Consider the following 15,651-nt stretch of genomic DNA (forward strand, 5'->3'; position numbering starts at 1 on the left):
CAGAAGGAGCCTGGATCCCTGAGTCGCAGTAGGGAGAGAGCTGCTGTCATCTCAATGGACATAAGTAACAAAGTTTTATTAAACTAAAATACCAAAGTTTCAGGGATTTTTGCTTTGTTTTGTATTTATTACCACGTGTGGCTTAGCCTACCCTGACAACGCGGCAGACTTCTATGCCTAGAGCGGTTCTGATCTTGCAGCGCTAGGGAGGGGAGAAGCTTCCGATAAGATGAGATACTTAAAGATTTTATATTAGACTGGAAAATAATGCTTAACGCTGGAATATGCATTCTTTTATGTTATATTTTTAAATTTTGAAATAATTATAAATTCACAGGAAGTTGTGAAGATAATTAAAAAGGTCTCAGGTTCTCTTTCTCGAGTTTCCCCAGATGCTTACATTTTGTATAACTATTGTATAATACCAAAACTAGAAAATCGATGTTGGCGCATTGTGTTTGTACAGCTCTGTATCATTTCCTCACACGTGCAAATTCACGTGGATACCAGTTACCCGGGAGGTCAAGGTATAGAACTGCCTTATCGCCACCACGATCTCCCAGGCTGCCCCATTATAGTCACACCCACCTCCCCCATCACAGCACCTGGGATGTACCCGAGAAGCAAGGAGATGCCACACTTCGCTTAACCATTCACTTATTACAGGACATTTTGGTCATTTCCACTTTCGGAACAAAAATAAGTAAATAAAGCTGCTATAAACAATCTTGTACAGGTTTTATGTGGACAGGTTTCATTTTTCTGGAGTAAATGCCCAGGGGTATGATCACTGAGTATTACTGTAAATCTATGCTTAGGTATTGTTTTGTTTTGTTTAAAGAAACTGCCAAATTGTTTTCCAGAGTGGCCGTAAGCATTTTAAATTCCCACCAGCAATGTGTGAGAGATCTAGATTCTCCACATCCTTTCCAGCATTTTGCACTCTATTTTTTTAGTTTCATTGTTCTAATAGGTATGTAGTGAGATCTCATAACAATCTTAATTTTCACTTCCCTGATGACTGGTGACGGTGAACATCTTTTCACGTTCTCACTTGTCATCATACACCTTCTTTGGTAAAATGCTTCTTCATGCTATTTGTCCATTTCATAATTGAATTATTTTTTTTTTTTGCTTTTTTTTAATATTGAGCTTTGAGAGTTCTCTAGATAATCTAAATATGAGTCCATTTTCAGATATGTAGTTTGAATACATTTTGTCCCAGTCTGTGGTTTGTCTTTTATCCAACTTATCAACTTTTTTTCTTTTATGGATCATGCTTTTGTGTCATGTCTAAAATCTCTTCACAAAGCCCTAGGTCTCAAAGATTTTCTCTTATGTTTTCATCTAAAAGTTTTATAGTTTTACATTTTACATTTAAATATGTGATCCATTATAGAATTGTACACTTGAAACTTATATAATCTCATTAACTAATGTCATCCCAATCAATTTGATAAAATAAGCTTAAAAACAATTAATAAACACATGACCTATTATGAGTTAAGTTTTGGATAATATGTGAAGCTTAGGCTGGCTCGTTTTTTGCCTGTGGATATCCAATTGCTCCAGCACCATTTGTTAAGAAGGCTCTCCTTGCGGTGAATTGCTTTGCACCTTTGTCAAAAATAAATTGATTGAGCTCCTGTGGGACTGTTTTCAGGTTGACTATTTTGTTCCATTGGTCTAGGTGCCTATCTTTCTGCCACTACTACACAGTCATGATTAATATCATTTTTTAATATATAAAAGTGACCAGTCCAGGCTATGGAACTGTCTGACTTCTCATCGAGTAGGAAGGACAGTGATCCAACAGGGTTTGGAGAGAGTGGTGGAAAAAGGTAAATTATCTACCTGCTAAAATTTCACCAAGTCCAGTTTGTTCAATAGGCAATTACAATGATCTGCTTCTCGGAGGGTCTGTGGGGAGAGTGGGGGACTGAACGCATCACGTCTGAGAAGCATTTAACGATGTGTCTGGTACACTGTAAGTCCTCAATGTAATCGCTGGTCATTAATATTCAACATATCATCATCGACATCATCCATGCTCCTCTCTGAATCCCTTCTAGTGGTTACGCCCAGAAGCCAGCATTTCTATCCCACAAATATGTCTCTTTCCTACACTTAGAAGATAAAAGTTGCCTTAACGAAAAACAACAAAAAAAATCTGCTTGACATCTGTTAGCTTTCCTCACCCACCTTGCAGGAAAAGGAAATTTATCCAGACAGGTAAGAGACCCAGGGGAGCAGAGGGGAGCGGGCCTTCCCTCCCGACCTTCACAGCTGCCCACCTACCTTGTGCTTTTTCAGGTAAGGAGAGCAAGTTGAGCACCTGGACACCGTGCCCAGATCCTGGCCTCCTGAGCCCGTGCACGGCACGTTTGGGGGACCCACGATGGCTGAGGCAGAGGGAAGGAAGAGAAAGAACGAGCAAAGATGGAACACACTCGTGCCCTTCCAAGCTCCCTCCGTGGCCTCCAGCGCAAGTCTCTGGGGTCTACATTGGGAATCCCTGAAGCTCAGCCAAACCCACCATGGTCCAGCTTAGCTCTCCCCGCTGAGGATGGGCCTGGGGAACCATGCCAATCGATGGGTTATAAGGATTTTGAGGGCTGGGGTAGCGAGGGTTGCAGCAGCTGGGATGAGGAAAGGGAGAATCATTATTTTTAATTTCAGCAAGTGAATGCATTAATAAAGAGGATGGATGAAATGGGAGCATGGTGGTGGTTGGGGGCTGGGAGGGGGTGAGAGAAAAGTCCACCACTTTCTAAACGTTCGCCTGCAAAGGGCAGCCTGATCTTTGAAACCAGAGTGGAGGATTCTTCAGGTCTGGTAACAGCAAACAGTCCTCACCGCGCCCTGCAGTGGCTGCTGACTGCAGACAGCTTTTTCCCCTTCAACAATAGAAGAGATGGAAAAGAAAAGCTTTCGGCCTCAGGGTTTTTTTTTTTTTTTTTTTTTTTTTAAATGGTTCTTTCGGCTCCAACCTACATCTAAGAGGGAGGGAGACTATCTTTTGTTATCACTCAATCTCCCTTAAATTTAAGAACAGCTGGGGATATTTTTCATGATTCATTAAATTCACATCATTCCAAAGAAATCTTCCTGCCGATTTATCTTTGCCTCAGCAGTTGGGGCTCCAGGAGTGCGCAGGTTCTTGAATGCCGTCAACCTGGGTTCACTGTTTTGGGCTGAGTCTGTGATCTTTCATGCTGGAATATCTTTTTTTGAGGGTGAAAGAGGAGCGGGAAAGGAATCGGGGTATTGAAATGAATCTTTCCAGTCAATTTTTCCCTTTCTGGAGATAAAGAGAAAGTCATATGGCTGTCACAGCTAAAGACTAAACCCCAGCTAATGTCCTCAGCAGGGAAGAATAATTAGTAAATTCTCTAATTAGAGTCCTGTTTACATTTCTCTTTTCATAGAGGCTAATCCTTGTGTTTAAAGAAGATATTCTGCCTTGATTAAAACCATTGGTTTTAATCGGAGTCACAGCAGAATCCATGATAAATGCAATGTGCTTGGGTCTCGTAAATGTTCATTCACTTAGTCATTCATTCATTGAAGACCAACTATATGCTGAGCACTAAACACAAATATGACATGCTCTCTATCCCTGAGGGCCAAGGCAAGCATAACAAACAGGTTTCATTCTCCATGCCAACTGTCATCCAGTGGAGGCAGTTTTCTAGAGCAATCTGAAGCCATTTGCTGGTTCAAGAGAAAGGCAAGCTTTACTGGATCATTCATCAAGGGGCCTGGAAGGTGGGGCATAATAAAGATACCACCCTACCCCCCCGCACCCACCCAGGTTGTTGAACACCCAGAGAGGTATAAAGGGCTTTCGAATGCTCTTCTGTGACCCTCACCAGCACGAACACGGGGTGACCTGGTTAGAGAGGTGGTTGGTAAAGTCCTGTGAGAGCCCATGGCTCGCTGAACCCTCGCCTTACCCTTTCGGGGTCTATATGCGAGAGACACAAGGGGCCAGACTTAGTCAACGTGTTCACTTGTGCACACCTGTAATTAAAAAGTCTTTACTATCAGAAGTCACTGTGCTGCGTGGGCAGCACAACACAGAGATGACGAGCTCAGGCTCTGGAAACAACCATCTGGTACATTCTAGCTCCGCCATTTTTTTTTTTAGCTGAGTAAAATCAGATGAACTACCTAACCTCTCTGGGTCATTTTCTCATCTGTAAAGTGGGGAGAAGAGCACCTACGTGTTGGATGGTTAAGAGGGTTAAAAGGATTCCCATGGTGCCTGGCTCCTAGTAAGTGCCCCGTGCTGAGGACCCAGCCCCCTGAGACACCTTAGCTCGACAACTACGCTCTCCTTCCACGCGCCTTCTTGTGGTTTCTCTTCTCTAATAGAATTATGTGCAAGTAGAAAAACAAAATTTGCATGTCTTTATGTTTAGAGTTAATGAGAGCCCACCCCCTCCCCCCACCAAGAGATTTGCTAAAGGCTCCTCTATAAAAATCGAGTGTAACCACATCTGTCTCTTCTGGGATGAAAAAGAGTAAGCTTGTATTTCAACAAGCTTTCAAGGAGCTCGATAACAGTGATACATTAACTGATAAATAAGAAGCCGTGCACAGAGTCTCTATCCCTGAATAAGCATAAAATAAGAAGCAAAAGGAATTCTGGCGAATGATTGTTTCACTAAGAATGCTGGGAAACCATCTATGTCGTATGAGCCCTTTCCACCTGGTGGCTGATGAAACCAACCTTTGTGACTTTCTTTCCACGTACGGACCCCTGTAGTGGACACTGTTCAAAAAAGGTATCAGACTTGGCTTCTGCCCCCAAGGAGCCTGACTTGGGGGGATCCTACTACACCCATCAAAAGGGATAAACCATTTGCAAAGCCGGGCGTTACCGCGGGGCCTCTGGTTGCTGAAGGAACAGAGAGAGGAGGGGCCCGGGTGAGGGAAGTTCATGAGGACAGACAGTTGGATTTGAGAGAAACGTTAGGAAGACAAGTCACTTGGACTGAGGTCTCAGTGGGAAGAAAGAGAAAGAAACTTATAGGTAATCTACAAGAGACCAAGTTCTCCCAACTCCTTTGTCTCATTTGGTCTCCAACAAACCTGGGTTGATAATAACATACTAAAGACTAAGAGCCTTTAGGTGGAAGATTCCTGAGATTTGAACCCAAATATGGCAGACCCCAAAGCACTTTCCACAAGCTATTTCTCTGGAAGCGCAGAAGTTGAGAACATCACAGGTATAAGGTCTCAGAGATGGAAAGACAATAGCTTCTGGGGAAAAGCTATAAGGATGGAGATGGGGCATGGTGAATGCAGACTCCCTCAGGGAGGTTTGGAAAGGAAGCCCCCAGCAGAAAACATCCCGTGTAAGAAGCAGAAGGCAAAAAGGGGCAAGATTATTGAATGTTTTAGTTTCCCATTTCTTTAAAGTCCAATTTCTTAACTATATGATTTAGTGATTTGGGGCCGAGGCCTTGTAAAGAGACACATCTGCACCTGAATCCTCACTCTACGATTTACTAGCTGCGTTATCTTGAGCAAGTTACTTAATCTAAGCCTGTTTCCTGCTCTGTAAAACGAGGTTAACAACTGGACCTATCCATAAGGTCGTTGTGAGGCTGACACAATACACACAGGCAAAGCCATTACTTAGTTCTGTGGTCCAGTGAAATGGTCACCATGTTTACCTTTTATAACTTCTGAGCCACCTTATCTTTATGTACCTCTCCAAGGTCATCTCTTAACATCCTCTCCCCGGAATTTTAGCCACACTGATGTTTATTTCATGTCCTCTACGGCAGATTTCTCTCTTGTGCCCCTGTGCCTTTGCACATGCTGTCCTGCCTAGGATATTCTAATTCTTCCTCTTCACGTGGCTGGCTAATTATTAGTTATCCTTCTATCTTAGCATAAACATCCTGCCTTCCCTGGCAAGTTGAGTTATGTGACCTTATGCGGTGTCCCCACAGCACCTCATACATCCCACACCATAGTACTTTCTCCACGTGATTACAGGGAACCATTTCCATGCTCAAGTGTAGGATCCATGAAGGCTTAATATGGTATCCCCAGCATTTAACCCAGTGCCTGGCATACAGTCAGCACTTGGTAAATATTTGGAAATAAGCAATTATCTACAATGTCATTGTGGAACAGAGATGGCACCAAACATGCCTTCCTAAGAGCCCACGGTAATAGTAGATGTTTGCCTAAGCCTCTCACCCCTGGTGACCTACAGCCACAGAGACCTGAGTCCTTCCAAGGGCCTCTTTAACCCCTGTCTCTGAGGCCTTGGCAGAGACCACACCAGAGAGCAATGGACAGTCTATCTTTGGAGGCCACACCCAGGACCAGCAGGACCCTTGTTTAAAAATTATTATAAAGAATTTCGAAATGATAACAGCAGAGCATTAAGCCAAGCACAAGGCCTTTCTCAGCACAGCGTCCTGAGCTACTGCACAGGTCACGTGCCCCAAAATCAGATACCCTGGCCACGCCTTTCTCTACGACCCCGTGTCCAGGAGGATCTCACACATTCTTTCCCACTAGAGCACTAGGAACTAGTGCTATCTAGTGCTATCTCCTCAGGAATCAAATGACTTTTAAATATTACCAACGGGAGTAACAAGATTAAAACTAAGAAATGAATCAGTAATGGTGGAATTTCCGGCCCCCCTGGCAGCGGTAATTTTGGATGGGGCTGAAAGAGGAAGGCAAGAAGCATAAATTCCATTACTTTGCTAAAACATCATCCACACATCAGTCCTTTACTTCAGTATAAATGAGTGTATATATAGCACACACACACACACACACACACACACATACCCTAAACTGAGATTTTTTTTTCTAACCTCATTATATCCAACAGTAAAATGAACAAAACATTAATATTAAACTATATAAATATTAATATAAAATATGAAGTGCTGAGACTTCGTATTAGTAAAGAGATTAGAAATGTTCCATCAGAACATGTACATGGAAGCAAGTAAAACAATGGACTCCAGAACTGCAAACGTGAGACTGCTGTAAACAGATACTCTATAATAATAGAATGCCATGTGGTTTCAGAAGACACTAAACTTCCGTGGTTCTTGACCCTGTCTGCTCATGAGAGTCACTCTGGAAAGCTTCTAAGACACTCTGAGGCCGGGGCTCCAGATCAACTGAATCAAAATTTCCAGAAGCCTGGCTGAGGCAGCAGAAGTGAGAACCGCTACCCTCGAGGGGTGGACAGGTTCAGTAACAGGTAGGGGCATTCCTGAAGTGCAGACTGAAGTGTTGTGACTTGAACTTGAGGCCAAAGGTGATGAAAATCATGTGCCGTGTAATAGCCTATTGACTTAAATCCACACCCAACAAGGACAGCCTGCTTACTCTACCTGTCATTATGACATATTTGAAAGCAGTGAAATCACTTTACCAAAGGAAAAAAAAAAAGACTCCAACTTAAGCTTTAAAATCATCAATAAAATACAATATCAGTTTCACCCTATAGTGCAAATCCCAATTTCCATTAAAAACTGCCTGACCCTAAACTATATCAGGAGCTTGTTCTAATCACAGGGGATGCATTCTGAATAGGTCCCTCTTCTTGGGATGTCTAAGTCTGTAAGTCACACTGTTTTCACAGTAGCAGAAAAATTAATTCCTTTTCAGAAATAGTCTCATCTTCTCCTAAAAGGAAAAGAAAAAAAAAAAGGCTTTTTGATGTCGAGTGACAGGATTATGAAGTGACCCTCTGGGTCAGAAAGAGACTTTTCTTTTTCTCATCAAGGAAATCAATTTCTAAGTCCAAGTCTCTTAAAATAATATATTCTCGTGGCATGCACACAGCTTTTTTGATCTGCTATGAAAAGAATAAGAGGTAAAGAGGATCGGGGTGGCGATGGGATATTATAATCTGCCACACTCACACATCAGCCTTTCACTAAGTAATTCCAGATAAATTGAGGATTTACATATTTAAGATGAAGTGGGAGAAAGAGTAGCTGATGCATAAATATCGGAATACAGAGAGATAACTGAAGCAAGTTAACTCTTAAAACTTGAAGTTACTTGGTGTATTTTTATTGCTCCACTTGGAAGTTTAATGTTTATTGGTGACTAACTAAGATAATCTCTTTCAGATCAATTGAACGAACAACCTACCCTTGGGGAATTTTTTTCCCTGTCCTCAGTAAAATCCCAATTACACTGACAAGCAACAGTTAAATGCACACAAAGACGCATAAATGCAGCAGATGGAAAACAGGAGGAAGCAGCTGGAAGTGTGTTTCCCTCAGAATTGTTTTTAACAGGCTGTGCACAAATAATGCCTCTCTAATACAGAGACAAAAATAAACCATAAATATTGAAAAGGTGACTGGTCACAGCAACGAGATGGCATGAGACGCTGTTATCATCCCTGGTTCTATTACCCTTGGATTGTTCTAGATACTCTCCCGCTTGGGTGCTTCCGAGAAATCCTGAAAATCCGATTCAATCTTGGGATCCCAACTTTACCAGGAGCACAATTACTGCTGGAACTTTCCTCTGTCTCTGTTCCCAAGAATCAGGTGCCTGCGTGACTCTTGTCGGGCCCCGGATAGAACCTGCAAAGGGAGCCACAGTATCTCTCCAACTTTCTGGCAGCTCGAAATACAACTTAACCGAGCAGCGCCTTTACTGGAAGCTCGGGACTTTGAGCCAATGGTGCAGAGAGTTCTTTGCCTGCCGGGTGCTCTTTAAATAGCAACTATGATTGCAGAATATACATCTTTCATATGCGAAGAGAATTCTGACCCACCATCAAGTGGGGGAATGACGTCTGGGCCCTTTCTTTTCCCAGGGATGAGAATGAATCCAGCTGATAGTTTCGTAGGCTGCACCTACCTCATGGTGTCTTCATTCATCCTTCAAGCATTTTCCTGACCACCTGCTAAGCCCAAGCTTCTATGGCAGGGAATAACGAGGAGAGGAAAAAGAACATGGTGGAGAAAGAACGGAAGGGACTGATGGGTCAAATGATGGGGCTTCTGTGCTATTGGCAATGTTTTATTTCTTGACCTCGGTACCAGTTACTTGCTGTTTTCGTTGTAATAAAGTATTAAGCAGTGTATTTAGGTTGTGTGCATTTTTATAATCATGTACTACTTTTCCCAATACAAAAAGTGAAAGAAAAAAATAGAAACAAATATCAACGGCCCAGTCAAAGGGTTTTCAATCTTGTAGAAAAGACGTTATATAAAGTTATCTTGCTTATAATGCAAGGAGAGATGTGATCAATTCCATAATTTATATATAGATAATAATTATCAATAAATATATAGAGATAAATATAACCATTTATCCAAATTTTATAAATATATAAATATAATTATCTATCTATATAAATAACTATAAATAAATATAAATTACTATGGGAATGAAAAGACCCATCAAGATAGATCAAGGTTATCAGATAAGGCATCGTAGAGAAAGCAATAGTTAAAATAGGCCTTAAAAGACAGACAAGAATTTAACAGCAGAGCTGGAGCTCCTGGGAGGTGTGCATTGATCAGGAAGAAAGATCAGGAGCAAAGAGTTCAGGGAAGACCCCCTTAGTCAAAGGAGAACAGGTTGTTTAACTAAAGCATAAAGAAGAATGTCTAGAGCTAGAAAGTATTTTATTCAGTAGATAAAGGACCATAGAAGAATTGCGAACAAGAAAACATTTATTTGGACTGTGTTTAGAAGAAATAGCAGTCATCTACTGGCTGAATTGAAGGAAAGAGAGCATGTGACTGAAAGGTTATTAGGTTATGTAGATTATCCTTGGCCTTCAAAATACCAAGGTGGGGAGGGAGAGAGGTGGCTCTGAAGGCCATTAGGATGTTAGGGCTGGAAGTCCATGCTGGCCTGGATCCCTTCCCCCATGTAACACCCCCTCGGCCCCTCTAGAAATCAATTCCTTACCAATGCTGTCATTTACCTCCACTTCTGTCTCTTTCCTGCATTCACCCTTTGCATCCTATACAAGCTTTTAAAATGGGAAACATATATTCTTCCCTCAAAAGAAAAATGTAAATTTACAGAGAGAAGTTATAAATATCAGCCAATCTGAATAATGCAGTACCAAAATTTTATTGTTTTTCCTTCTGCTTATGGATTTAACTTTGCCCTTCCCTTTCCTCTGTCCACAGTTTCTGTGGGTGGGAGTTTGCACGTGAGGCTGGTGTGCGTGTGCACCCATGTGCCTACTATGTCTGTTTCTGAGTTCTTGGTGTTCCTTTATAAAAGTTTTGTTTAGTCCTACTAGAGGGTCCAGTAATTCAAAACTGTTGGCGACTTGACTTTTCAGAGCTGTAACTAGGACAACTGTTAGTATGATAAGAAATAACTATGATGCCACTAACTTGGTTGCTGTGGCTTTCTCTTTCTTAGGTCCCATCAGGATGTGTCAGAAACATGAGTAATATTTAAAGGTCTACTTGGTGTGTTTCTTCTTTTCAATTATGGACACACTGGAACATTCAGAAGTGAATCAAAGGAGATGAAAGCGTCCCCTCCACTATTTGTTTACCCACATCAAACGCTGTCAGAGGACCCAGGACTGGTGCATTTCCTAAACTGCACACCTGTCTTTATTGCTTTTCTTGCAGTGGAATAGTCGTTCCCTATTTCATTCTGAGGTCTGTTGTTTTAGATAGCGGATGCGCAGCATTTTTTACTTATTCTTTTTAGCTTCTAATACCCTGCACTCATCAAATAAGGACAGATTGAGGAAGGTCAAAGTTCAAAAGGACTTGATGCCAATAGGAAATAAACCTTCTCCCACCCTTTACACAGGTTTGCTCACGCCCCACAGCTGGGTCAGGTTTATGGCCGAAGGGAGGCTTATCGTAGTTGGCTGGCTGGGTAACCAACTGCCAATTTGCACATATAGCTGTCACCATTTCCCACTGTGTTTCCCCTGTGACTCATTTATTTCAGGTGCTATAGCAACAGGCCTAGGATGTGCACATGATGAACTCGAGTTCCTCTCCAGACCAAGTTCAAGGCACCTTTTGCCCTTCAATGGATCAGAAGAAATTTTCTTTTTAAATATTTGCCAGCTGACCCAGAGCTGGCCAAAACAGGAGGGAATTTTCCACCAGGACTTAGTAGTCTCTTGGGAGCTTCTTTCAGAAAAACTTAGTGTGTTTGGTTGGAAAAAGCTTTCTTGTGAGTCAGAAGCTTGGATCTACCAGAATGAGCTAAAACACTAACTCTCTGAAGTCGGACCAGCTCGGTGCCTCATGGTCCTGGTCCAGGTTGCCATGAAGTTGCCATGGAGAAGTGAGAAAAATGGAAAGAGTGTAGCAAAGTTTTCAATAAGCTAAATAATTTCATCAAAAATGCTACTCTTTGTTTAAATTTTCTACTTTTCTGATGTTTAAAAAAAAAAAAACATTATCCAAGGTCAAGTTCAACTAGTAGCTTCCCTCAGAAGCCTGTTCTGATATTCTCAATCTATCTTGATGGCTCTTTAATTCCCATAGTACTTGATATATATCTTACTCAATGATGTTAAAAAGCCCTTTCTTTTGTAAAATGGAAATCACAGGTTTCTGAGCTCGAGCATACATAGGTTTAGGAAATGGTGGGTGGACTGATCCAGTCCTATTCTTAACCCATCTGTGAAATCCGAAGTCAGGTAACCACTGGGCCAGATGGCTCCTAAGGATCATTCCAGGCCAACAGCTTTTAAAGTCTCAGTGAGTATTCGTGCCTGTTGTCTCATGTTATCCCCAGAAAGTTTCAGTGAAGTCACTAAGCAGAGATAGTCTAAGTTCATCCATTATTTTCCCTACTAGTCTACGGCCATGCCACCCTGAACAAGCCGGATCCCGACTGATCTCAGAAGCTAAGCAGGGTCGGGCCTGGTTATTACTTGGATGGGAGACCATCTAGGAAGACCAGGTGCTGTAGGTGCAAAAAATAAAAAATAAGGGATTGTAAGCTGACAAGGTCCCTGAAATCTGTGAGGTCAACCAAGGGTTGCCTCGCCTAAAATAAAATAAAATATATTTTCCCTACCAATATAAATGTCTACTGTGTGCTACATGCTAATTCTTGCCTTCAGGGGGCTTACTGTCACAGACCAGGGAGAGCGATTATGCAAACATAGAGTAAAAATATTTCTGTGACCCAATATACACACATATATATTATACACATATACATATGTATACGTATATATGATATATGATATATGACATATATGATATACATACATATGACACATGATCATTAGAGAACCACGCAATGCCCTTCTCTGCTTGCATTTGTTTATTTAGGTATGTATCCCCTTTTATCCCTGTACCCCACTCCCATTCCCCTCTTCTCTCCATAGGTAACCTTCTTAAAAATCTACCCTTTCATTTGAATGTGTTCCTGCAAAATAGATATTGCTGGTTTGTATGAATATATTTTTAACTTTGCAAATGATACTGTTACATTTAATATTCTGTTTTCTGCTTTTCCCCCACTTCCTCGATCCATCCATGTTGCTGGTGCACATCTAGTTTGATGGAATCTATTTTATCTTCTTTTTTTGGTCTTAGAATTTATGTTTTGACAGTTAAGAATTTTCTCACCCCTAGCCACAGAGAGATTCCCCCAAATTTTCTTTTATATATTTATAATTAATCTTTCTTATTTAGGAATTTAATCTATCTAGTGACCTTATTTGTGGACCCGGTTTTATTTTCCCTCGTACAGTAATCCAGTTTACCTGAGGTTATCGACATACGATCCACGCTTCCCCTCTTAATTTGTAGTGCTTCCTTTATTATATAGCAAGTGCCTACGTGTACACATGTGTGTCTCTGAGGTAGGTATTTTTAGAGTGACTTTCCCAAGGTCACTCAGTATGAAGGCAGCTTAACCGAGATTAGATGCTCTCAAGCCCATTTGAGCACATTGCTCTCCTGAGATTAATAAATCTCACTCAGAAGTCACAGGAAGTTAATGCTGGAAAGGAAGCTAGAGATTCTATGTTAATTCTTTCATTATCTATCAGATAACTTAGACCCAGAGAGGTTGAGTGACTACCCTGAACCAGAGCAAGAAAGCCAGAGCTCAAATGCATTTCAAGTCTACTGCTCCTTTCACTGCTCTTAGAGCTATCGAAATATAGTTCGAGGGCTTAAAAACAGAGCCACATGGACAAACCAGCCACCATAGGTGTTTCATGTTCACATTTAAAACATGTGTGTGACCTTCCTACTCAGTGCTGTCATCCAACCAGAACATAGCAGAGAAACAGGGAGGATGGTAAAGAAGAAGGGAAGGAGACTTTTCTGCACAGTCTAAAGTTAGTGTTACAAGCTTCGTTTCATTTAGTGGAGTGAACCTCAGATCCTTACTCAATTCTCTGCTTTTACTTCATAGACAAGTTGACCAAACTTGTTTGTCTGATTACTAGGAGACAGCAAACTATGAAGAATAAATTAGAGGAAGAAGAGAGAACTATTAAAGACAGCAAGAGGAAAGAAAATTAGAAAGATTACAAAAATCCAGAACCAAATTCAAATAGTACAACAGCATAGCACTACAGCATTACACACAGTGATTGTGGGTAATCACTGCATCGGGGCCAAATAACTAACATTCAAGACAATGTCCCAGTTCCCAAGAACAGGTTTAATTATGTTGATTATATTCTGTTCTGAACATAGAAAAATATATAAAATATTTAATCAATATTTTCATCTAAAGTGCCAAAAGTAGTAATCAAAACTGAACTGAAGACCTATTTACACACACACACACACACACACACACACACACACACACACACATTTATACACACACAGTCCCACCTGAGAGGGCCTAAATGCCAGGACACTCTAATAGCAATAAGCACACTTAGTACCTAGATCTTGATTTCTAATACCATTCTCCAATAACGGGAACCAAGGATCCTTGGAGAAGCGGCTGATTCCAGCCTGGGGCAGAAACTATACGAGATGAGCCTAGAGCCAGTTGTAGTGCCAGAAAGTAAGGAAGAACTCAAAACAAACAAACCAAAAAATTTATGCTGATGGGAAAATATGTCAAAGAGACGAAGGTGCCAATTGAAATTGCTTCCAATGGTCAGTGCTGGAACAATTTCAGCAATAAAATAAAGCAGTATCGGATTATGACCCAAAGTACAAAATAAATATCCATGAGTCACCTTGATCTAAATAAATGGTTGAATAAATAAAGGTGAGAGACAAGTCTTCCATGCAGAAGAATTCCAAATAATTTCTGTAGAGACACCACTTTCAAGGAGAGGAAGCATAACTCCCCATCCCTTAAGTGTGGGCATATAGTGATTCTCTGCCTTCCAAAGAGTACAGTACACAAAGGGGAGAAGAAAGAATAACTTTATGATAGAGAAACATAACAAAAATGACTCCAGCCAGGTGATCAAGTTCAATATTAATAGTGATAAATCATGTTGATATGTATCCTCAATAAGCTGTGATGAAAATGTACTTTACCTCTCAGATCTTCCTCCCGAGAATCCATCATCTCAGTCTAATCATGAGAAAATCATCAGACAAATCCCAACAAAGAAACAATCTACAAAATACCTGACCAGTACTCCTCAAAACTGTCAAAGTCATCAAAAGCAAGGAAAGCCCAAGAAACTGTCACAATCAAGAGAGCCTAAGGAAACATGAGAACTAAACTCAGTGTGCTATCTTAGATGGGACCCTCGCAACAGAAAAATATGTTTAAGTAAAAATTAAGAAAATCTGGATCTACCGTGAACTTCAGTTAATAACACTGTATCAGTATTTGTTCATTAATTGTAAGAAGCATACAAATGTAAGATGTTAATAATAGCGTGTGGGATTTATAGGAACTTTCTATACTAACTTTGTAGAGATCTAAAACTGTTTTAAAACATAGTTTATTTAAAAAATAAATAAATAAACAGCAAGGACTCAAAGAGTCAAGCCCTCATGCATCCAGAAAACTTGTATCTCTAGAAGTAAGAATTTTAGAGTTCTGTGTAATTATGTTTTTGTCATATACAATTTAAATGATGATATCTTCAAATGTAGCTATAAATGGGATAATTCACAATTTTATGGCCAAACTTATCCTTGATCTCCTAGAGAGCTGTGATGGTCCTACTTAGCAAGTTTTTCCAGCACCTAGGATAGTAACTGGCAGATGTTAGGCCATTTACTTGGAAGGCTAGATAAATAAAGTAATGCAAAACTCAAGATGACAGAATGAAGCCTACTCGACGTAGCGAATATTGGTTTTGAAGATGGAAAATAATTCAGAGATGTGGGAGACAAACAAGTAAAACTGAATCATTCAAAGATTCAGAGCAACCTACTTCACACCTATTAGAATAGCATTATCAAAAAAAGAAAGCGGAGAATAACAACTGTTGGCAAGGATGTGAAGAAATCAGAACCCTTGTTCACTGTTGGTAGGAATGTAAAATTGTTCAGCTGCTATAGGAACAGTTTGATGATTCCTCAGAAAATTAAAAATAGAATTGACACGTGAACCAGCAATTCCCCTGCTAGGTACATGCCCCCAAAAGAATTGAAACAGGGACTCAAACAGATATTTGTACAGCCATGTTCATAGCAGCATTATTCACCACGGCCAAAAGTGGAGGCAAGCCAAGTATCC

General features: G+C 40.7%; 1 pseudogene; it reads left to right on the forward strand.

The window, feature by feature from the left end:
- Positions 1–11,815: 11,815 nt before the first annotated feature.
- LOC111742653 lies at positions 11,816–11,934 on the forward strand (annotated as a pseudogene).
- The last annotated feature ends 3,717 nt before the right edge of the window (positions 11,935–15,651 follow it).

Source organism: Pteropus vampyrus, unplaced genomic scaffold, assembly GCF_000151845.1.
Source record: "Pteropus vampyrus isolate Shadow unplaced genomic scaffold, Pvam_2.0 Scaffold98, whole genome shotgun sequence".
Lineage (NCBI taxonomy): Eukaryota > Metazoa > Chordata > Mammalia > Chiroptera > Pteropodidae > Pteropus > Pteropus vampyrus.